This window comes from Pseudophryne corroboree, chromosome 8 (genome assembly GCF_028390025.1).
Source record: "Pseudophryne corroboree isolate aPseCor3 chromosome 8, aPseCor3.hap2, whole genome shotgun sequence".
Classification (NCBI taxonomy): Eukaryota; Metazoa; Chordata; class Amphibia; order Anura; family Myobatrachidae; genus Pseudophryne; species Pseudophryne corroboree.
In genome coordinates, this window is record NC_086451.1 from 79,218,767 (window position 1) to 79,243,800 (window position 25,034).

The window sequence follows — 25,034 nt, forward strand, 5'->3', positions numbered from 1 at the left end:
GGCATTAACATCTGTGTGCCACTGCAGGACAGCCCCCTGCAGTAGGCACGCCCATAGGTGGAGCTAGACATGCCCTTAAGGTGGAGCATGACATGCCCCCTCAGCAGTGTGCCGCAAGAACTCCCATACTGTATAGAATCTCCCTGAAACTGGTTTCAGGTTTCCCTGAAACTGGTTTCCTGATGCACTTAGGCCCCTTCAGGGTACAGAATATAGGGATAGCAATATGTGTGAGATCCACGGAATAGAGACCACACAGCAGCTATTGGCACACACAGTCACATGTACAATGCAGAAATTATTACAAACAACAATAAAACTGCACTGGACTAGCAATACTAAGTAACTGAACTACTATGTAAAGCTATTTATATATACAGATATAACAATGCACAGTAAAGACTGGATGTATATCACAGGGTACTTGTACTAAATAACCCTGAAGTTATGCACTTGTTCTTAACTAACACTGTCTAAATGACATGTAGAATACTTAAGTGTCCTGTAAATGCACAGCGCTGATGATGCAGGCGGCTTTACAGAGGAGACATTGCCCAGCAGTCCCAGAATCAGCTCAGCTTGTGTGTAATGGCGTCCAAACGCTGACAGGGAGTGAGGGAGAGAGAGAGATGCAGCTCCAGGGTGGAAACATTTGCGGTAAATGGCACCTGTGGCTGGGGGAGGGGCTACAGGTCAGAGCCTTATCCCCATGCTGGACTTCTTCACCGGGTACTGCGGGGCCTATTTGAAACGGATTTTAAGAAATCCGACCTGTGCCCCTTGCCCTGGTGGTCTAGTGGGGTCCCTGTACGGCCAGTGTCCACGCCAGCGCGCGCGGTCCGTCTCCAGAGACTGCGCTGGATCACGATTTCAGCGGGTCCCGTCTGGGGGACCCTCTTACCTCCTCCCGAAGATGCGGCCACGCGATCCAGGAGAGCAGCAGCGGGTGTGTGCCTGAAGTAACCGGAGCTCTCCGCTGTAAGTACCCGGCAACCAGGGCGCTGGAGTATACAGCGCCGCTGGGGGAGGTGAGGGAGCCGCAGCACGATATGTCAGACTGACATATAGCACTTCTAAGTGCCTGTGCTGCGGCCCTTGAAGTCTTCTTTTCTTCAAAAAGCTCTTTTCAGGGCTGCCTAGAGCAGCCCTCCCTGTTAGCTGCCTGCACTGCAGGGACCAACTTACAAACTGAGCTCCAGTGCCTGGAGGTGGGGATATAGAGGAGGCGGCGCTATGCATCCTGGGAACAGTCAAAGCTTTTAGCCTGTTGGTGCCTCGGATCAAGATCCAACTCTACACCCCCCGATTTAATTCCCTGTGGAATCACAGTGTACACCGCTGCAGAAAATCTGATTTTGCAATAATTCTGGCGTTAAGAACCGAGTAAATCCGAACCCACTCATCTCTACTGCTGATTAGTAGCGTCCTCCAGGGGGAGCTCTAACACATCCCGTATAGGCAATATAAGGGGTTCAATACCCTGTGTAGGGGTGGAGTCCCTGCTTATGCGGTCCACATCATCCCTATCATCCTGGCTATCATCAGTATCTGATAGAAGTGCAGGTAAAGCACGTTTTTGTGCAACTGTAGTGGACAGGGGTGGATGTTTAGCAGCTAGACTTGCCACTGCTTGTTGCAGTTCCTGAGTTTTATTGGCATTAACAGTGAGTTGAGATGACATATCAGACATCATAGTTTTGACAGCCCTCAGCCAGGATGGCTCTGGACTCTCCCCCACATTGTAATCAGAATTCTGAGATGACTGACTACACTGCTCACATGATATTGAGTCATATGAGCTAGGGGAAAATCTAGCATTACACCATACTTGCCTACTCTCCCGGAATGGCCGGGAGGCTCCCGAAAATCGGGTGACCCTCCCGGCCCCCCGGAAGAGCAGGCAAGTCTCCCGATTTGCGGGGTCCCCCCTGCCCGTCCGCCCACTTAGTGTGTAAAGTGGGTGGTCCGGGCAGTCGATGACGCGATTCTTGCTGATTCGCATCATCATAGCCACGCCCCCTGCAGTGTAATGCCGGTGATCGCGGCATTACAGAGCGGGGGCGTGGCTTAAAGGAGGTGTCACTGTGACACCGCCCTTGCTCCGCCCCCGTCCCACCCTTGCTCCGCCCCCGTCCCGCCTCCGGCCACCCCCTCCTTTACATCACAGCCTCCCCTGCCCGCCCGCTGAGCCGACCTGGCTGCTCAGCCAGAATGTCGGTAAGTATGCATTACACACACTGCATAACTTCTGTTTTACCATTGTGAAAAGAAAAACAGGTACAATACACATACAACACAGCCTGAAACACAATAAAAGCCTGCCCTATTGCATGTGAGAGGAGACACAGGAGAGGACGGTTTTGGTATGAATGGTCGACCATGGTATGGTCGACAGTCATTAGGTCGACCACTATTGGTCGACATTGACATGGTCGACACATGAAAATGGTTGACACATGAAAGGTCGACACATGAAAAGGTCGACATGCGGTTTTTTAACTTTTTTTGGTGTAGTTTTTTGCGTAAAGTGACTGTGAACCCCAATTAGTGCACCGCGTCCCCTCGCCATGCTTCGGGCATGGTGCCTTCGCTCCGCTACCGCTTCGCTCGGCACAGATTACCGTTCCAATCGTAGTCCACGTGGATCGTAAAGTATGGAAAAGTTCCCCAAAAGAAAAAAAGGTTAAAAAACTCATGTCGACCTTTTCTTGTGTCGACCTTTCATGTGGCAACCATTTTCATGTGTCGACCATGTGTCCATGTCGACCATGTCAATGTCGACCAATAGTGGTCGACCTAATGACTGTCGACCATAACATGGTCGACCATGTGAACGGATACCGGAGAGGACACCAGCGCACCCAGCGCTGCATAGCCCCAGTGAGGCTGTCAGCGTTTTATACAAACATATAAACAGTGAGTCTGTCTAATGAAAAATCCTTCAGAGGGATGATATTTGTGCACCAAATAGCGTCTCTCCCCCTCTACACCCTGTACCCGTGATCCAGCGTGTGACCGTTATGGAGGAGCTGTGTGAGGCTGCTGCTGCTGCTTATGCAGAGGAAGGCACCAAAATGCCACTGAGCCCGTCCTGAAGTAGCTACGCCCCCTGCTATGGCGCCGGAGCTACTGTGTATTTTTTTTACTGGCCAGGTCTCCTAAATGTTAGTAACCTCACATATATGCTTGATACCACGTAATAAGCCAGTCTCACGCAGGAGTCAAAGCGGGTCCCCCCAGGAGGGACCCGTACGCCTCACCCACGCTTTTGCCATACAGTGAACCGGGGTACCCCCCCTAGCGGGGTACCCAGTGAGTATTCACCACCGATGATCACCTTCAGGCAGTGTTAGGGGTGTGCAGCATGCTGCGGTTTCGACAGCCAAGGCGTCATGCCCCGCTGAAAAAACAGCCCCTCAGGACGGTGGTCCTGCAGCGGGGAAGCGGCTCTGTACCTCAAGAGGCCAGTAACCGTATGTTGTATGATGTATAATATTATATAATTCTAATATATATAAAATATATATTTAAAATATGGGGAGGGGCATCATAGCATGTGCTCTCTCTGGGATCAATCTTGTCAAGACCCTACCCCACAAGGCCTTATGTCCCTATTGGAAAATAGGGGGCAGGGCGCCAATTCTCTCTCTGGCACAGGGCACCAAAAAGTCTACTTACGGCTCTGTGCATCACCGCCCTAGGGAGATATTTCACAGTGAATGGCAACACGATATTCCCTGGGAAGATATCCCGCGCCTTGTTCCCTGGGACATCTCCAGTGCACATGCGCAAATCACTCGGAAATGGCCTCGGCGGCCATTTTCCGAGTGATTTATGCCTGCACTAGCGGGCAGTCACCACGGGACTCTGGAATGGTAAGTATATTAAATGGGTGCAGTGTGTGCGGTATGGGACCCCCTGAACCCAGGGGCCCGTGTGCACCACACACTCTGCAACCATTATAGAAACGCCAATGGCAAGAATGTATGCAAAATAAAAGTAACAGTAAACAACCTGTAGAATAAGCCGCCATGAAGACTCATGCTTTGGGCCCCATTTATCAGCTATATATAACCCCTTTGGCACTCGCTAAAGGGGTTATGTCCTACTCTCACTATTCATCAAACTAAGTTTACCGCTGTTTGCCCCTGTACCGTGAGAGTGATATTGTCCTCATTGCCACCAGTGGGAACCCAGGGGCAGATGTATTAACCTGGAGAAGGTATAAGGAAGTGATAAACCAGTGATAAATGCAAGGTGATAAACGCACCAGACAATCACCTCTTAACTGTTAATTTACATATTGGAGCTAATTGGCTGGTGCGTTTATCACCTTGCACTTATCACTGGTTTATCACTTCCTTATGCCTTCTCCATGTTAATACATCTGCCCCCCAGTACTGCATTTCCGGCTTCAGCGAAGCCTTCTGTCATTGCTGGGTCCCCCCTGGGTAACTGGACATCGCGTATGACACAGAAGCTTGTCGCCAGCAGCATCAGAGCGGAGGACGCCGCTGAGGAGGGCGACAGCAGTTTACGTCATCAGAGAGGTTATGAATGCTGAATACCAGCTGCATTCTCGGGAGTATCACAGCAATACTAAACTAAATATGGCGTTGGTATTAAGATCCCCTGATAAATGGGGCCCTTTATTTTTAATACAGACCGACTTTTGGACAAATCTCCAATACCGATCCGCCGAACAATGATTCGCCAACTGGCATATTTCAACGATCAGCAAAAAAAACCAACATGTTAAAAAACCTCAATTCACCAATTCTGGAAAAAAAAATTGTTTGGAATCAGCGAATTGAGATTGTCCAACATATTGGATTTTGACGATCACCTGACTAAGCATTGGCAGAATGGAGAATTAACCCAATATATTCTGGATGTCCAGTTCCCTTAACGTTTTAGAAAACGGTAGCACCTAGATCCCCTTCAACGAAAGAACCTTTCCTGTCAGGCACTGGGGCAAAGTCATCATTTTTAGGGAAAAGTAACCTATTCGTAACCTGAAGCGTGGCGAGGGGACAATGGATGTCAAATCACAAGAAAACACCTAGAAAAAAAAACTAGATTTCGGGAAAAAAAGAGCTCTAAGGGCATCAAAGCACTTCCGCCCTCACTACACATCACATCCGGGTCCTTATGGTGAAAGACATCTAGATTTAACCTAAAAAAAACTGTAATCCTCTCACTAATCTGTCTCCAAGCATTGGTCAGCAGGCCCTGCACAGAGCTAAAAATGTTCTGGGTTTTTTTTTATTTTTTTTTTAAACATTTGCAGTAAAGGTGTGTACTGTAAAGTGCCAAATGTAAAATATAATTATCACTGGTCATAAACAGAGCACTATAATTAAATTACCAATAACTGTCAGCACCAGGCTGAGCACTAGAACCACATTCTCTAGAGATTGCACAAAGGGGGTCATTCCGAGTTGATCGCTCGCTGCCGATTTTCGCAGCGCTCAGTTAAAAAATGGCAAAACTGCACACGCGCGGTGTACAGGTACAAACAGCATCGTTGCTGTGCAATGCTTCCATTCGCACAACCGATCGCAAGGAGATTGACAGGAAGAGGGCATTTGTGGGTATCAACTGACCGTTTTCTGGGAGTGGCAGGGGCGTCAACTCCGGGACCGGACAGGCTGAAGTGACCGCAAGGGCTGAGTAAGTTCAGACCTACTCAGAAACTGCAAAAAAAACGTTTTCGTCCCGCTCGGCTGCACATGCGATCGCACACTTGCAAAGTGAAAATACACTCCCCCGTGGGCGGCGACTATGCGTTTGCACGGCTGCAAAAAGTAGCTAGCAAGCGATCAACCCGGAATGAGAGCCATAGCCTGCATCTTACTGCGTTGGCACTGCTGCTGACCTCACTGATCTATGAAATATATATATATATATATATATATATATATATATAAACAATGGAATCACCTTCTTTTCCCCAGGCCCAGAAGAAGGAGATGGCAGTCCAGGCAGTGTTGCCAACTCTAACATAAAAACCCCCCCGCTACTGATGAGTGAAAAACAAGCCAAAAACAAGCGCATCACCAGCGTCCTCACTACTGCTAGTCTCTGCAGTGCACACACACACACTTCTGCTGTCTCTCCACACACACTCACTGCCTCACTTCTGCTGTCTCTCCACACACACTCACTGCCTCACTACTGCTAGTCTCTCCACACACACTCACTTCCTCACTACTGCTGTCTCTCCACACACACTTCCTCCCTCCTGCTGTCTACACACACCCGGCCTTACTCACTCCCGTTGTTTCTCCACACACACTCACTTCCTCACTCCTGCTGTCTGCACACACCTCCTTTCCCTCCCGGCTCTACACTGTCCAATCCACGTCCTCCACTATGAGCTTAGGCAGAGCCTCTCACTCACTTCCTGATTGCAGTAACTCCTTCAGGCCTGAAGCCCAGTCTGCTAGTGCAGTGGTTAGAGCTCCATAGTAACGCAGGACAATGCAATGTATCACACAAGACTAGACATTTTCTCTAAAATATAAAATGTACATCTATTTTATTTAACTTATTGTTTTAAAAAAGGTGAGCATTATTCCCTACACTGCCCAACTATTCCTTACACTACCCAAATATTCCCTACACTGCCCAACTATTCCCTACACTGCGCAACTATTCCCTACTCTATCTAAATATTCCCTACACTGCGCAGCTATTGCCTACTCTATCCAAATATTCCCTACACTGCCCAACTATTCCCTACTCTATCCAAATATTCCCTACACTGCCCAACTATTCCCTACTCTATCCAAATATTCCCTACACTGCACAACTATTGCCTACTCTATCCAAATATTCCCTACACTGCCCAACTATTCCCTACTCTATCCAACTATTCCCTACACTGCCCAACTATTCCTTACACTACCCAAATATTCCCTACACTGCCCAACTATTCCCTACACTGCGCAACTATTCCCTACTCTATCTAAATATTCCCTACACTGCGCAACTATTGCCTACTCTATCCAAATATTCCCTACACTGCCCAACTATTCCCTACTCTATCCAACTATTCCCTACACTGCCCAACTATTCCCTACTCTATCCAAATATTCCCTACACAGCCCAACTATTCCCTACTCTATCCAAATATTCCCTACACTGCCCAACTATTCCCTACTCTATCCAACTATTCCCTACACTGCGCAACTATTGCCTACTCTATCCAAATATTCCCTACACAGCCCAACTATTCCCTACTCTATCCAACTATTCCCTACACTGCGCAACTATTGCCTACTCTATCCAACTATTCCCTACACTGCGCAACTATTGCCTACTCTATCCAAATATTCCCTACACAGCCCAACTATTCCCTACTCTATCCAACTATTCCCTACACTATCCAACTATTCCCTACACTGCCCAACTATTCCCTACTCTATCTAAATATTCCCTACACTGCGCAACTATTGCCTACTCTATCCAAATATTCCCTACACTGCCCAACTATTCCCTACTCTATCCAACTATTCCCTACACTGCCCAACTATTCCCTACACTGCCCAACTATTCCCTACTCTATCCAACTATTCCCTACACAGCCCAACTATTCCCTACTCTATCCAACTATTCCCTACACTGCGCAACTATTCTGTTGTAACAAGGCCAGTTGCTGGCATGAGGGGAGGCATTCAATTTGACGCTTGTCGGGATCCCGGCTGTCAGCAGGCCAACGCCAGAATCCCGACACCCGGTGAAATACCGGTGGTCGGAATCCTGGCCGCCGGCTGTAATCATCCACTCGAGTGGTGGTCCACCACCCAAGGGGGAATATAACCCTGTGACAACCCAAGGTAGCCACCGGGCCCGAAGCATGGCGAGCACAGCGAGCCCGCGAGAGGACATGCTGTGCTCGTCGACGGCATACTGGCTGTTGGGATCCCGGCGTGAGATGTGTGGTGACTCACAGCTTTCTGAGGCTTCCTGGTGTAATGGGTTCACAGATCTCTGGACTCTAATAATATACATACCTATAAATTCCTTATAATTCCAACTAAGGACCGACTCTTCTCTCTCTGTTGTTCCGTCCATTGCTACATCTGAGAGACGTGTCATAAAAATGACTTACATCCAAATGTAAATGAGCCCCAAAGCTAGTAAGATCGACTTGGTGAAGAAAAGACACTGATATTTTTTCAGGATCTGTAAGTGTATTGGGGGTCATTCCGAGTTGATCGCTAGCTGCCATTGTTCGCAGTGCAGCGATCAGGCTAAAAATCGTAATTTCTGCGCATGCGTATGCACCGCAATGTGCACGCGCGACGTACGGGTACAAAGTCCTTTGTGGTTTTGCACAGGTTCTAGCGAAGCTTTCAGTCGCACGGCGCAACGCAGGAAGATTGACAGGAAGGGGGCATTTATGGGTGTCAACTGACCGTTTTCTGGGAGTGTTTGGAAAAACGCAAGCGTGCCAGGGAAAATGCAGGCGTGGCTGGGCGAACACTGGGCGGGTGTGTGACGTCAAAAGCCAACCCTCCAATGTTAGAATCAATGCACACGAAGAGTAAGTCCAGGGCTGGTCTTGTTTTGCACAAAATGTGTTTTCAGGCGCTCTGCTGCACAGGCATTTGCACTTCTAAAAAGCGAAAATACACTCCCCGGTGGGCGGCGACAATGCGTTTGCGCGGCTGCTAAAAACTGCTAGCGAGCGATCAACTCGGAATGACCCCCATTGTGTTTTACAAGAGGTTCCATATACTGTAAGTGGCCATGAGAAACCTTATTTAAAATGCATAGGGATCACTGGGGCAGATGTATGAAAGTGCGCAGTAGTTTTAAACAGCCACAGCGCACGGTAAGCCTGCTGTTTCCGGATCCCTGTAATGTAAGAACGACGTGTTTACTCTGTGTGCACTGTCCGACGCGTGTCCCCGCCGCCTACCGCTTCCCCGCTGTCTTCTATCTGGGACGAAGGACAGAGGCAATGTATGATTGCCTCTGTTGCCAGTCTTCGTCTCCTAACCGCGCTAATCCTGAACGCCTCCATTGGCCTGGCGTTGTGTGCAAACTGCATTCGTGGATTTTTTTCTTCATTATTGTAATTTAGTAAGTAAAACTTTATTGTTCCTGGACAAACACTTCCTCACACAGCCATCGGCGGCGAATGCCCAGCCTAATCGCGTATGAGCCGGAGGCCACCAGCGGCGCAAGCTGGAAACAGGGGAGAAGGGCGTATGCGTACAGACTGCGGCGCCGATAACAGCCTCGCCGATGTGGGAAAAGGCATATCACGCTACAGGTGACATAACGCCATACCACAACGGCGGACACTCAAATAATACATTGTGGCGGCGGGTCAGGGCGTATCACCACGATAATGTGTTGATACAGCTTCAAGCACATTTTTCATACATCTCCCCCTTTGTGCCTTATACCCAGTGCAGGAAAATGGCACTGATAATCCCATTTGAATGTATTTATCTCTGATTTTTTTTTTCTCCAGTAATGTAACAGCTGCATAACGGGGATAAGGTGTAATCAGGGTGATTGCTAGGCTCTTCAGGGAGTCAGGGAGATTGCTACTATTTCAGGGAGTCTCCAGTCTCTATGCCCCATCCCCCATAGGCACTCAGCGGCAACAGCCTCTGTGGACCTACTACATTCTGTCACACACTGACAAGTGAGGGACGGGGTGGATCTGGCCCAAGTAATTAGTCCGTTCCCCCTTGGCTGGTGGGCATGTCAGTGAAATGGCTGTGTACACAGATACAGAGCAGCAGACATAGGAGGACATGGTCAGACAGAGAAGCTGCACCTGCCAAAGGACTGGTGCAAGTTTTTGAGATCCTTACGTTGGTGGCATCTAAGGATGTATTACTGTATGTACAGGTGCTGAAAGTGGGAGTCTCAGGGCCTAATTCAGCATGGATCATAGATGTGCGAAAAATCACACATCTACGATACATTACACCATAGTTGCCTACCCTCCCTCATTCTGCAGGAGACTCCCTGAAATAGCAGCAATCTCCCTCACTCCCTGAATAGTCCAGCAATCTCCCTGATTGCACCTTATCCCCATTGTAGCTATTACATTCTTGGGCTAAAAAATAAATCAGAGATAAATACATTCAAATGGGATCATCAGTCCATTTCTCTACATTGGTTATAAGGCACAATGATCCCTATGGCTACATGCATTTTAAATAAGGTTTCTGTGGCCCCCTACAGTATATGGAACCTCTTGTAAAACACAATTACCAAACAAATCCTGCAAAATATCAGTGTATTTTCTTCAACAAATAGATCTTACTAAGTTTGGCCCTCATTTACATTTGCCCGTAAGTCATTTTCCTCTCCGATGTAGCAGTACACGTCCGCGCTTTTAGTTATTACTTTCACAATCTCCCTGAAATGCTTTTTCAAAAGTAGGCAAGTGTGCATTACACTGACATTCGGAAGGATGACCAGCACATGGCAAGCCCACCCCGCATGCTGGATCCAGCCCCCACTCCCCACACACATGTGAAAGCATTGCAATGGCATTGATGCTTACGCATGTATAGAGTAGCTGGCAGTCTAGCTGGGAAGGCAGACAGCTGCCCGCCATGTTTCTGGTCGCAGCAGCTGTGTGTGACCACAAACGGTCCGGACACGCCTGCAATGTCCGGACCGTGCCCCCCCCCCCCCCCCACATTGCCTTGATGCCTTTTAAATGCCGAGTCGACGCCCCCTCCTGCCCTGCGAATGCCTCTGCCTGTCAATTAGGCAAAGGCTGTCGCATCTCACTGTGTGCCTACGCGCAGTGCGGATGCTGTGCGTGCACACACTTCACAGGGCTTCAGCATGCAATCGTACCTGCCTTCCATGCTGAATTAGGCCCTTAGTCCTTATTCTGCTACACCGATGTACACAAGGAGACGATTCTGAAGCAGCATTTGCATAAAGTCGCAGATGGGCGACTGCCAGTAGACGCGGCTGCTTGTACTTCTGCGCCCACCTATGAATCAGGCCCAAAGTGAGCTCCCCATCCAAAACAGAGTGTTAGTAGCTGAGGATAATTACCAACTTTTTGCTGCTCTCTTCCAGGAGGTGTAGGAAGGCAGGGGTGTGGGCCGTTATGATGAGATTTATGTTACCCTGGCTCTGACCTCCACAAAATACACAGCTATGTGTCATCATGCATCATGACACAGTCACCTCTGAATCACGTCATCACACCCCTGCCCTGTACACTACACTGCGGAAGTAAGTAGATTGCGGGAGGGTGGGCTACTCTCCCAGTAGCTGAGCGACTATTTGCATTATACAGCGTATGCACATGGGATCTATTCAGTCGGTATTGGCGGAAAAGTGATGGGCGGTGACTGGGAGGTGCCTAGTTGTGCACACATAAATAATCCATACAGTGGGTGTGTTATGGGAGTGTCAGTGTAAGCATCTGCACTCACAGACGCACAGCCCCAGGTAGGGATGGACTTCGGTGTGTTTGCCAACTAATTTGGTTTATGTGTTTTCTTTTTACTTCTAATTTGACTTCTAATTTTGTTGGACAGCAATTTATTTTGGACCCTTCCTTCCCATGTGCAGGTTGGTGGAAAGCAGAGCTCCTCAGCGGCCTCTTCTAGCACAAGAGCTGCTGCGTGGCACGACCCCTTTGAGAACAACTAGAATGTCCTTACCTCAGGGGAGGACCTGGTCTCCATCTCAGGGAGGGGCCAGACTGGGGTTAAATTGAGGGGGAACAAGGTAGAACTGAGTTCCACCACCTAATAGCCAATCGATTAAATCCTTTACTCCCGCATCTCATACATCCGGACCAAGTAGGTTTTGTACTTGGACGTCAGGCACCTGACAACACTCGAAGAGTCCTCGATCTGGTTGAATGGTCTTCCCATACTGAATCTTGATTTCTCCTACTCTCTCTCGATGCCGAAAAGGCGTTTGATTGCCTCCATTGGGGTTATATGCGCCGGGTGTTGTCCAAGTTTGGACTCCAAGGGGACATCCTCCGTTCTATACTAGCTCTCCCTTCTGCTAGAATATTTAGTAATGGTTTTCTTTCCTCCCCGTTTCATATCTCCAATGGTACCAGACAGGGGTGCCCCCTCTCCCCGTTGATATTTGTGTTGGCTATTGAACCCCTTGCCCAAACAATTCGACTCTCTCCGAAATTTCCTGGTCTTACCTCTCATAAACTCTGCCTTTTTGCAGACGATGTTTTATTGTTTGTATCTGATCCGGGGACTTCGTTGCCCATCCTACATGATATTTTAGGACGCTTTAGCGCTGCTTCGTATTACAAGTTGAACACCACGAAATCGGATGCTCTCTCTATTAATATCCCAACCACAGTTTTAAGTTCTTTAAAGGCGCGTTTTCCATATACATGGAAGGACTCCTCCCTAACATATCTGGGAGTCTCCATTCCCTCTCATATCCAGAATGTACACTCTATCAATTATGTGCCACTATTGGCTCAACTAAATTCACTGACTTCTACTTGGATGAGCTACGAGGTCTCCTGGTTGGGCCGCTTGGCGGCATTTAAGATGATGTTGTTACCAAAACGAATGTATTTGTTCCGAGCCATCCCTTATGCGGTTCCTCGTAAACTGTTAACCCAAATGCGAAAGTTAATGCTGTCGCATGTTTGGAAATGTAAACCTCCTCGATTGGCCTAAACATGTATGATTCGCTCTAAGTCACAGGGAGGCCTCACTCTCCCTGATTTAACCAGGTATCACGAAGCATCTATGCTCTCCCAACTGTCCGATTTATTTCTCCCCCCTCACTCTAAACCATGGGTGGATCTAGAATGTGCCCTCTTTCGAGACTTCCCCCTCAATGACCTTTTGTGGCTACCCCGACAACTCCGCCCTCGCTATCCATTATCACCTTCCACCATGTCCCATACCTTAATTTGGGATTCTAAACTCTTTTCTTCTTTTGATATCACTGTACCCACTATAAACATTTCTCTATCTGCATTAGATAGTTAAAGTGTTGCCTCGTCTCCATTTTTCCTATTGGAGATGATTCGGTATAGACTCCCTTACTGATGTCTTCTCCCCATCTTCTCTTTTGTCATTTTCAGACATACGCACCAAGTACAATCTCGATCCCTCAGCCTGGCTCTATTATTACCAACTTAAACATTGGGTAGACGATATGACCATTAGCCCTAACGTCTTCCAATTCCCCTCTAACAATGTCCTGAATAGACTGACTAACACTTTGTCCCGCGGAGCTATATCTTCTTGGTATGGTCTGCTGACGCCTCCAGACGCCACAGTTAAATCTGCCGTTCAAATTAAGTGGGAAGTTGATCTCCATCGTACATTCACTCTCAAACAGTGGGAATCTTTCCATCTTTCTTCCTTCTCCCTCTCTAAATGCACTAACCACACTGAAATGCATATTAAACTTTTACACAGATTGTATTTCCCCCCATATAAACTGCATAAGATTTGGCCAACTACCTCTAAATTCTGTTGGCGCCACCACGAAGGTACGCTCTTACATATCTTCTGGGAATGCCCTGCCCTGCGTTCCTTTTGGGATAAGGTATATGATCTTATTAATTCAATCACTGGCCTTCGACTGACTCAGGACCCTTCTTTAGCGTTTCTGCACTGGTACCCAGACACTGTCCCCAAATCTACTCGCTATGTCCTTGGTCACATTCTAATTGCAGCCAGAGCTAGAGTCGCCCAAAACTGGAAATCTCCCCCCCCCCCCCCCCCCCCTTTGAAAAAGTTATTTCTGAGACCCAAATTCATTTTGAGATGGAAACCAGGGGAACTGCATACTCTACAACTCCCTCTTCTCCCATTATGAAGTGGCTTCCATGGCATATGTATATTTTTGAAAATAACGAGGTCCCCCCTCTGTCCCCCACCATACAGAGCCCTCCTTGTGACTTGAGCAACACTTTACCTGAAGAAGAATCATGATTTGTGAGTATTTGTGTGTTCCCCGTGATGCTTTTGGATGTCCTGTCTCTCCCCCTATGATATTATTTTTCCCCTAATGTTATCCTATTCTCTTATGTTTTTTCTGTATTCTTGTTTTAATTATTTAATATGAATAAAAATTTTATGTTGAACAAAAAAAAAGTACAGATTAGCTGAGGAGGGGCAGACAGTCAGGGGTTACACAGGTGGGGTAGACAGTAAGCATGGAACATAGGGTTAGGATTAGAGATGAGCGGGTCCGGTTCTCCGAGAACTGGACCCACCTGAACTTTGGGATCCGAGTCCGGATCCGATTCCAGCTTGGGATTTCCCGACAGACTCGGATCCCAAAACGAGGTAAAACTTCATCATCCCACTGTCAGATTCTCACATAGTTTGGATTCTATAAAGGTCACGGCAGGGACGTATTAAGATCTGTGGGGGCCCCTGGGCTATAAACTTGTGGGGCCCCCTACGAATTACCAATTTTTATGCAACACAGGACCCCCACCTGCATTATCTCATGTCAAAGTCAGAAAAATATCACGATGCACACTGCCATATTTGCACCTCATACAGGTCCGCGCTGCGCATGCGTGCGCTCTCCCGTGCGTGCGCATACTCGCTGTTGCGGGCACCCGCAGGCGCACGGTATGTGCATTTACGGTAGAGTTTATGTGTTCGTAGCGTGCGACTCAATCGTTACATATTTTCACTTTATAATGTATTTTGTAGATCACGGTCCCTTTGATAGATTCTGAAAGTTTAGTTAATGTAGCATGTTCATGGACGGAGAGATCCCTCTTTGTTTGATACAAAGGGTCAGACAGGGATTATACAGTGGTGTTTAGTATCCATCGGAAGAGTATTTAATTAGCAATATTCCGGTGTTGGTTTGAAGCGAATTAATCGCTCGTGCGAATAGTTATGGACATAAGAAGTTTATGTCCATTTACTATTATTTGCACTTACTTATCCATGCGGCGGGAAACCTAGTTTCCCACCCACCTGAGCAGTTGGAAATTGTCACAGCCCACCTGTATGAATCAACCTATGACCTTTTGTTATAGTGCGAAGACGAATTCCTGTGTCCAATGAACAATGAGATTGTAGGGACCATTGAATTGTATTGTGTGTGGGGCATAAATAGACAAGCCGATCACATCCAGCTCACTCTCTTCAACGGTTCTCATTGCTGATAATCGGGAGCTGGATGTCCAGAGGCGCATGCGATCGTTCCCCTTTGTGCGTAAGTTTTCTCCGCAATCATATTGTCTTTCTTGTTATTGTGAGCCATATATCTCTCTCTCTCATATCTCTCTCTCTCTCTCTCTTCTCCTCTTTCTCTCGTATTTCCCTTAAACGTAATAGTATTGTATTGTATTTCCTGTGTAGTTATCTGGTTAGTTAGTCTATGTTATATTGTAGTGTATGACTTGTACTGTATTATTCTTTTTCAAGTATAACATTCATATAAGGCGTTAGACCCTAAGCCCGGTAGTTGTGTATTTCTTATAGTGTTAAGTATTCTCAGAGCGTCGGTGACGCTCGAACAGCTTTTAAGTTAATAAGGTTACACTGTGTTGCATCTACACCCTATCTCTACACTAAGGTTTTACTGCATATTACATTGTTTATGGTTTAGATATAAAGGTTTAACATTGTGAGCGTCTGCGCCGCTGGTGACCTCCTCGTGGTCCCGAGCGTCCGCTACGCTATAGCGAACCATTACGTTAGTCAGCAGCCAATAGCGTGCCTGCCTGTGATCTCTTGGCCGTGAGCGAACGTGACGCTTGAGCGTCTCGACCACGGCTAAGCGATTGTTACGCAACGTGCGTACCCTTACGGTACTCCATACGTCAATAGCGTACAGTGTTCTTAGACCTCTTAAAGGGTTTTAAATAAGATAAATATTCAGCTTTATCAATTGGCGGCTCGTCCTGTCCTTCACATATCTCTGCTAGGTAATTTCAGCAGACATTATCCATCAGCAAAGGGCGGGAGATCATATTCTTCGCAGTGCTGACGGGATAAGCGTCTGCTTCGCTTAGTAAAGGGTGCTGAGGGAATCCGGAACCGGAGGTAAGAACAACACGCTAGTGTCTTTTAAAACTGTTTATTTCTATCTTGCGTACGCACACACGCATATCTGCATTTCTTTTTTCGTGTATTTTCATATATCACTCTCCTGTTTGCCATTTTATAATTGATAAACGTGCTAAAAGAAATTTGTCGCTATTTCATAGTTAAAGTGTAAAAGTAATATATTAAGGGATAAATTGTAAAGCGCACACGCAACTCTACCTAAAGGTACAAGGAGAGATTGGTGTGGTGCTCGGTAGATGATCGAGGATCATCTACATTGATAAACGTGTTAGTTGTGTTACGGTGGACATTGGCTTTGTGTACACGTGTCTCTAACAAAGGGCTGAGACTCGCGTACGCAAAGGCCGACGCACGCAGCATAAATTACGCAACGGAGCGTCTGGGTACGCCCACGTAACTCAAGTCACACGATAGTGTTGATTTTTAACAGGCGATAAATAGCGCAACAGGCGATAAATAGCGCAACAGGCGATATATAGCGCAAATCTATTTTAATATCCGAAATTTATATTAACAGATCCTTCTCCAAATTTACAACACATCTGGTTTAAAGAAAATTTCTGCGCAGAAATAGAAACAAAAGTGTACATGTGGTGAGTGAGTGTTTGCAATTATACAATTTTAAAGTTGAACCACAAGAAAAGTATCGAGTTCTCGTGGAGGTACATACATGTAAGTGACGTGCATGGTGGCTAGGGAGGCAGACCAGGAGGTCATACTGTAGCACAGACCATAGAGGTCCAGAACAGACCAGGAGGTCCAGTTACAGCAGACTAAGAAGTCCGCTATAGAGACGAGTAGCACAACACCAAGAAGGGTTGGTGCGGAACCCATATAGGCCATAAAGCTCTGGCTGAAGAAATTCGCAGCAGTAATTTTCGATTCCACTGGTCGCTCCGCACATAAGATTAGTTGCTTATGTGCTGAACGATTGTACCGCACGTAATTGTGTGCATTAGTAAACCTGACCGGTACCATTTGTGTACGAAGGTCATAAACGCTATTTGTACATTTTAACGTGATTTGTTAATTTTTTTTATTTTAAGGGAAGTTCGCTGGTCACTCAGGAACTATCCAACAACCGATACTTGCTGGGGAACGCGCCCCAGTAAATAAAGGTTCACAGGGGCCCTAGGTTGGGTACAACAGCTCTGGATACAGTGATTGTGTTACTGGCCAACGTGGGCGAGAAGTGAGTGGAGTACTCGGTAAACTTCACCGCCAGCCTGCCCCGGACATCTTGGTTTTTGTAAGGGTTCGCTGAAGAAAAGCAACACCTGCAAGTTATGGGGGCCAGTTGTTCAGGTGGGGGGCGATCAACCTCGGTTCGGGTTGATTTAGTAAACCGACCAATCGGGTCGGCAAGGTATGTAATGTGTGAAAAATACGGTTCACACACAGAGGTTTTATGTGATGAATGGGAAAGAATGACTGTACATGACGGGGAGAAATTCCCAAGAATAGGTAGCTTTAGCCCAGAAGTGTTACTAAATCTAAGGAGAAGGATAGGTCTTATTAAACCAGCAAAGAGACGGATCAAACATTATGATTGTTTAAAATTATGGCAACAGGAAAGTGAAATGCAAAGAGAGTTAACTGACATATCTGACTCTCATCTTGGGAGGAGAGATATGGCAATGGAGAGGATTATGGTTGCGGAGAAAGGCACAATGGTGTACGATAAAAATGCACTTAGTAACTGTATTAAGAATGAAAGTGTAAAATGTAATAATGTTTATGAAAGTGAAAATGTAAAAATTACAAATGTTAACCTGTGCAAGTCGCACCCCATGTCAAACTTCCCTCAGGAATACGAGCAAGGAAGTGAACCCAACACGATGTCGGCACCTCTTCCAGCAGCCATCACACAAGACATCCAGGTGGACGCGACCAAATCGGTAAAGGCAATAATCAAACCCCCTAACGGAGGGTCAGGTGAGGTCGTGTCCACAGGTACGTACAATGTTTTATATCACGCACAAACAAATGTACCCCATATTGTAAGACCAAAACAAGGTGATGTAATTGAGTTTAGTCCTGTCAGGGTGATCACAGTCCCCAATGGGAAGACTGACGATCAGGGAACCATTCCCGTCCAGGACAGTGCAATGCGCTGTCCATGGTCCCGGACCGAATTGAGATCAATTATGTCTGAATTTCCTGATCCTAGGAAAAATCTAGTCGCATGTCAAAGGTTCATTAAAGAACTAGGAAACTCAACAGAACCCACCAACAAAGAGTGGCGGACAGTGCAGAGGGCATGTTTGCCCTCCGGTGTTGACTCTGCGAAATTTATTACTGATTGTCAATTAGACACAGAAGTACCTCAAACGGAGGAACACAATCAGGGATGTATTAAGCAGATTAACCGACAGTTGGAAGTATATTTCCCTGCCGTTGTCAAGTGGAATGAAATTTTCTCCATAAGACAAAACGAAAGGGAAAGTATTTCCAATTATTTCAATCGAGCACTGCAAGTAATGGCTAGGAACACTGGGATCACAGACATCAAAACATGCGCACAGCATAGAGAAATAGCGGTTAAGGTATTAATGAATGGTTTAAAGGAGGTATTGAGAACAAGGGTACAGACCACCAACCCAAACTGGAGAAATATCTCAGTGGCCGCATTAAGAGAGGCCGCTATTGATCATGATCGAAATATCACCAGACACAGGGAGTCACAAAGTGATAAGTTAATGGCCACAAGTATACAGGCCCTAACCACAAGACCACTCCAGCATAAGCCCCAAACCCCTGCGAGAAATTCAAATGTGGAAATCTGTTACCATTGTCGTAAAAAGGGACACTTTGCAAGAGATTGTAGATCAGGAAGTAGACAAAAGTCACATCAGCCCCCTAGACAACAACATAACCATGATGCCCAAGGAAACAGGGAAGTACAGGGAAAGCGGTTGATGGTGATGAGCATCCGAGCGTTTGAGGAGGCATCAAATCAACCAAGACCTCAGGTCATTGACACTTGGAGGAAACCCAGGGTTTGTTACCTTTGTAAAAGAGAAGGGCATTATGCCAGTAACTGTAACAGCCCACATAAAGTCAGACCCCCTAGACATGAAAATGAGCAAAAGTTAGGACACACCAAATTGTAACCAGGGATCATATAGGAAGAATTTTGGGCCACACCCATAATATATAGTCAGGAAAGGTGATTATTAGGATTGATGGTAAGCCTGAGGTAACAGTTAACAAATTGGGAGGTCATTCCCTGAAGACACAGGAATGACCGGGTGAAACGTTGTAAATGTATTTGTGAAATGTTTCTTTTTCTCTCCCCATCTCTGACGATTATTGGTAGGACTCAAACATTGCATATCTGTTTGGTCTTTGCAGAAGTCTACCAAACCCCAGCATGACCTATCCGCATCAATGTATCCTGGCCAGATACAGAGGGTGGAGTATGGAGGTGCTGGTGGGAGGGACTGCGCAAGGAAACCATTGGACATGTAGATATGACAGCCTGATGATCTGACAATATTTTAAAGTGTTTGAAAAATGTTTTTTTTCCTGTTGTTGTTTATTGTTGATTTATGTAATATATATGCATATGAATTGTTCTCTCTTTCTTTGTTTTTTTTTGTTTTCTCTCTCTTCTCACTCATGTTTTCATGTTTTAAAGATGGTATGTCACACATCAGTTAGACAAATGGTAATGCAAGATTTCTCTATCGTCCTAAGTGGATGCTGGGGTTCCTGAAAGGACCATGGGGAATAGCGGCTCCGCAGGAGACAGGGCACAAAAAAGTAAAGCTTTTACCAGATCAGGTGGTGTGCACTGGCTCCTCCCCCCATGACCCTCCTCCAGACTCCAGTTAGATTTTGTGCCCGAACGAGAAGGGTGCAATCTAGGTGGCTCTCCTAAAGAGCTGCTTAGAGAAAGTTTAGCTTAGGTTTTTTACTTTACAGTGAGTCCTGCTGGCAACAGGATCACTGCAACGAGGGACTTAGGGGAGAAGTAGTGAACTCACCTGCGTGCAGAGTGGATTTGCTGCTTGGCTACTGGACACTAGCTCCAGAGGGACGATCACAGGTACAGCCTGGATGGTCACCGGAGCCGCGCCGCCGGCCCCCTTGCAGACGCTGAAGAGAGAAGAGGTCCAAAATCGGCGGCTGAAGACTCCTGAGTCTTCATAAAGGTAGCGCACAGCACTGCAGCTGTGCGCCATTTTCCTCTCAGCACACTTCACACAACAGTCACTGAGGGTGCAGAGCGCTGGGGGGGGCGCTCTGAGAGGCAAATAAAAACCTTATTAGAGGCAAAAAATACCTCACATATAGCCCACAGAGGCTATATGGAGATATTTAACCCCTGCCTAACTTCAAAAATAGCGGGAGACGAGCCCGCCGAAAAAGGGGCGGGGCCTATCTCCTCAGCACACAGCGCCATTTTCTCTCACAGAAAAGCTGGAGAGAAGGCTCCCAGGCTCTCCCCTGCACTGCACTACAGAAACAGGGTTAAAACAGAGAGGGGGGGCACTGATTTTGGCGATATTGTATATATATAAAAGATGCTATAAGGGAGAAACACTTATACAAGGTTGTCCCTATATAATTATAGCGTTTTTGGTGTGTGCTGGCAGACTCTCCCTCTGTCTCCCCAAAGGGCTAGTGGGTCCTGTCCTCTGTCAGAGCATTCCCGGTGTGTGTGCTGTGTGTCGGTACGTGTGTGTCGACATGTATGAGGACGATGTTGGTGAGGAGGCGGAGAAATTGCCTGTAATGGTGATGTCACTCTCTAGGGAGTCGACACCGGAATGGATGGCTTATTTAGAGAATTACGTGAGAATGTCAACACGCTGCAAGGTCGGTTGACGACATGAGACGGCCGACAATCTATTAGGACCGGTCCAGGCGTCTCAGAAACACCGTCAGGGGTTTTAAAAACGCCCATTTACCTCAGTCGGTCGACACAGACACAGACACGGACACTGAATACAGTGTCGACGGTGAATAAACAAACGTATTTCTCATTAGGGCCACACGTTAAGGGCAATGAAGGAGGTGTTACGTGTTTCTGATACTACAAGTACCACAAGAAAGGGTATTATGTGGGAGTGAAAAAACTACCTGTAGTTTTTCCTGAATCAGATAAAATAAAATGAAGTGTGTGATGATGCGTAGGGTTACCCCGATAGCAAATATTGGCGTTATACCCTTTCCCGCCAGAAATTAGGGTACGTTGGGAAACACCCCTTAGGGTGATAAGGCGCTCACACGCTTATCAAGTGGCGTTACCGTCTCCAGATACGGCCGCCCTCAAGGAGCCAGCTGATAGGAAGCTGGAAAAATATCCTAAAAAGTATATACACACATACGGTGGTTATACTGCGACCAGCGATCGCCATCAGCCTGGAGATGCAGTGCTGGGTTGGCTTGGTCGGATTCCCTGACTGAAAATATTTTATTCATGTAGAGCATTTAATAGGATGCATTCTATATATATGTATGTGAGATGCACAGAGGGATATTTGCTCTCTGGCATCAAGATAAGTGCGTTGTCCATATCTCCCAGAAGATGTCAGGGACACGACAGTGGTCAGGTGATACAGATCCCATACGGCAGATGGAAGTATTGCTGTATAAAGGGAAGGAGTTATTTGGGGGTCGGTCCATCGGACCTGGGGACCACAGCAACAGCTGGGAAATCCAACCTTTTTTACCCCAAGTTACATCTCAGCTAAAAAAGACACCGTCTTTTCAGCCTCAATCTTTCCTTTCCCATGAGGGCATGCAGGCAAAAGGCCAGTCATATCTGCCCAGACATAGAGGTAAGGGAAGTAGACTGCAGCAGGCAGCCCTTTCCCAGGAAAAGAAGCCCTCCACCGCGTCTGCCAAGTCCTCAGCATGACGCTGGGGCCGTGCAAGCGGACTCAAGGTGGGGGGGTAGTCTCAAGAGTCTCAGGGCGCAGTGGGATCACTCGCAAGTTGACCCCTAGATCGTACGAGTATTATCCCAGGGGTAAAGATTGGAGAGTCGAGACATCTTCTCCTCGCAGGTTCCTGAAGTCTGCTTTACCAACGGCTCCCTCCGACAGGGAGGCAGCATTGGAAACAATTCACAAGCTGTATATCCAGCAGGTGATAATCAAAGTACCCCTCCTACGACAAGGAAAAGGGTATTATTTTTCCACACTATATTGTGGTACTGAAGCCAGACGGCTTGGTGACACATAGTCTAAATCTAAAATGTTTTGAACACTTACATAAAAGGTTCAAATCGAGATAAAGTCACTCAGAGCAGTGATAGCGAACCGGAAAAAAGGGGACTATATGGTGTCCCTGGACATCAAGGATTACCTCCATGTCCAAATTTTGTCCTTCTCATCAAGGGTACCTCTGGTTCGTGGTACAGAACTGTCAATATCAGTTTCAGACGATGCCGTTTGAATTATCCACGGCACCCCGGGCCTTTTTACCAAGGTAATGGCCGAAAAGATGTTTCTTCAAAGAAAAAAGGCATCTAAATTATCCCTTACTTGCACGACCTAAAAAGGGCAAGTTCCAGAGAACAGTTGGAGGTCGGAAGAGCACTATCTAAAGTAGTTCTTCGACGGCACGACTGGATTCTAAATATTCCAAGAATCGCAGCTGTTTTCCGACGATACGTCTGCTGTTCCTAGGGATGATTCTGGACACGGTTCAGAAAAAGGTTTTTCTTCCCGAGGAAAAAGCCAAGGAGTTATCCGACCTGTCAGGAACCTCCTAAAACCAGGAAAGGTGTCTGTACATCAATGCACAAGAGTCCTGGAAAAAATGGTGGCTTTTTACGAAGCAATTCCATTCGGCAGATTCCATGCAAGAATTTTCCAAAGGGATCTGTTGGACAAATGGTCAGGGTCGCATCCTCAGATGCACCTGCGAATAACCCTGTCGCCAAGGACAAGGGTATATCTTCTGTGGTGGTTGCAAAAGGCTCATCTATTGGAGGGCCGCAGATTCGGCATACAGGATTTGATCCTGGTGACCACGGACGCCAGCCTGAGAGGTTGGGGAGCAGTCACACAAGGAAGAAACTTCCAGGGGGTATGGACGAACCTGGAAAAGTCTCTTCACATAAACATTCTGGTACTAAGAGCAATCTAAAATGCTCTAAGCCAGGCGGAACCACTCCTGCAAGGAAAACCGGTGTTGATTCAGTCGGACAACATCACGGCGGTCGCCCATGTAAACAGACAGGGCGGCACAAGAAGCAGGAGTGCAATGGCAGAAGCTGCCAAGATTCTTCGCTGGGCGGAGAATCACGTAATAGCACTGTCAGCAGTGTTCTTCCCGGGCGTGGACAACTGGGAAGCAGACTTCCTCAGCAGACACGATATTCACCCGGGAGAGGGGGGTCTTCATCCAGAAGTCTTCCACATGCTAATAAACTGTTGGGAAAGACCAATGGTAGACATGATGGCGTCTCGCCTCAACAAGAAACTGGACAAGTATTGCGCCAGGTCAAGAGATCCACAGGCAATAGCTGTGGACGCACTGGTAACACCTTGGGTGTACAAATCAGTATATGTGTTTCCTCCTCTGCCTCTCATACCAAAGGTATTGAAGATTATACGGTGAGGAGGAGTAAGAACAATACTAGTGGCTCCGGATTGGCCAAGAAGGACTTGGTACCCGGAACTTCAAGAGTTGGTCACGGACGACCCGTGCCCTCTACTTCTGAGAAGGGACCTGCTACAACAGGGTCCCTGTCTCTTTCAAGACTTACCGCGGCTGCGTTTGACGGCATGGCGGTTGAACGCCAGATCCTAAAAGGGAAAGGCATTCCAGAAGAAGTCATTCCTACCTTGATTAAGGCAAGGAAGGAAGTCACCGCGAAACATTATCACCGCATTTGGCGAAAATATGTCGCGTGGTGCGAGGATCGGAGTGTTCCGACGGAGGAATTTCAACTGGGTCGTTTCCTACATTTCCTACAATCAGGATTGTCTATGGGTCTCAAATTGAGATCTATTAAGGTTCAAATTTCGGCCCTGTCAATATTCTTCCAAAAAGAATTGGCCTCAGTTCCTGAGGTACAGACTTTTGTTAAAGGAGTACTGCATATACAGCCTCCTGTGGTGCCTCCGGTGGCACCGTGGGATCTAAATGTAGTTTTAGATTTCCTCAAATCCCATTGGTTTGAACCATTGAAAAAGGTGGATTTTAAATATCTCACATGGAAAGTGACTATGTTACTGGCCCTGGCTTCCGCCAGGAGAGTATCTGAATTGGCGGCTTTATCTTATAAAAGCCCTTATCTAATCTTCCATTCGGATAGGGCAGAACTGAGGACTCGTCCGCATTTTCTCCCTAAGGTGGTATCAGCGTTTCACCTGAACCAACCTATTGTGGTGCCTGCGGCCACTGGCGACTTGGAGGACTCCAAGTTGTTGGACGTTGTCAGAGCCTTAAAAATATACATTTCAAGGACGGCTGAAGTCAGAAAATCTGACTCGCTGTTGATACTATATGCACCCAACAAGTTGGGTGCCCCTGCTTCTAAGCAGACGATTGCTCGTTGGATTTGTAACACAATTCAACTTGCTCATTCTGTGGCAGGCCTGCCACAGCCTAAATCTGTTAAGGCCCATTCCACAAGGAAGGTGGGCTCATCTTGGGCGGCTGCCCGAGGGGTCTCGGCATTACAATTCTGCCGAGCAGCTACGTGGTCGGGGGAAAACACGTTTGTAAAATTCTACAAATTTGATACCCTGGCAAAAGAGGACTTGGAATTCTCTCATTCGGTGCTGCAGAGTCATCCGCACTCTCCCGCCCGTTTGGGAGCTTTGGTATAATCCCCATGGTCCTTTCAGGAACCCCAGCATCCACTTAGGACGATAGAGAAAATAAGAATTTACTTACCGATAATTCTATTTCTCGGAGTCCGTAGTGGATGCTGGGCGCCCATCCCAAGTGCGGATTATCTGCAATACTGTACATAGTTATTGTTAACAAATTCGGGTTATATTGTTAAGGAGCCATCTTTAA

The 25,034-nt window shown here is 47.0% G+C and overlaps 1 protein-coding gene across 5 annotated transcripts in view; it reads right to left on the reverse strand.

The window, feature by feature from the left end:
- LOC134948626 (glucose-1-phosphate thymidylyltransferase-like) overlaps nt 1-25,034 on the reverse strand; it is a 118,159-nt gene that overhangs the window by 39,337 nt on the left and 53,788 nt on the right. For 2 of the 5 annotated variants that reach the window (XM_063936724.1, XM_063936720.1), the window contains exon 1: nt 5,944-6,323. The exons of 2 other annotated variants lie outside the window; for them this stretch is intronic. The gene's annotated coding sequence lies outside the window, so the exon portion shown is untranslated. Of the gene's footprint in view, nt 1-5,943; nt 6,324-25,034 lie in introns of those variants that run through there. One more of the 5 variants, XM_063936721.1, reaches the window with a different exon arrangement.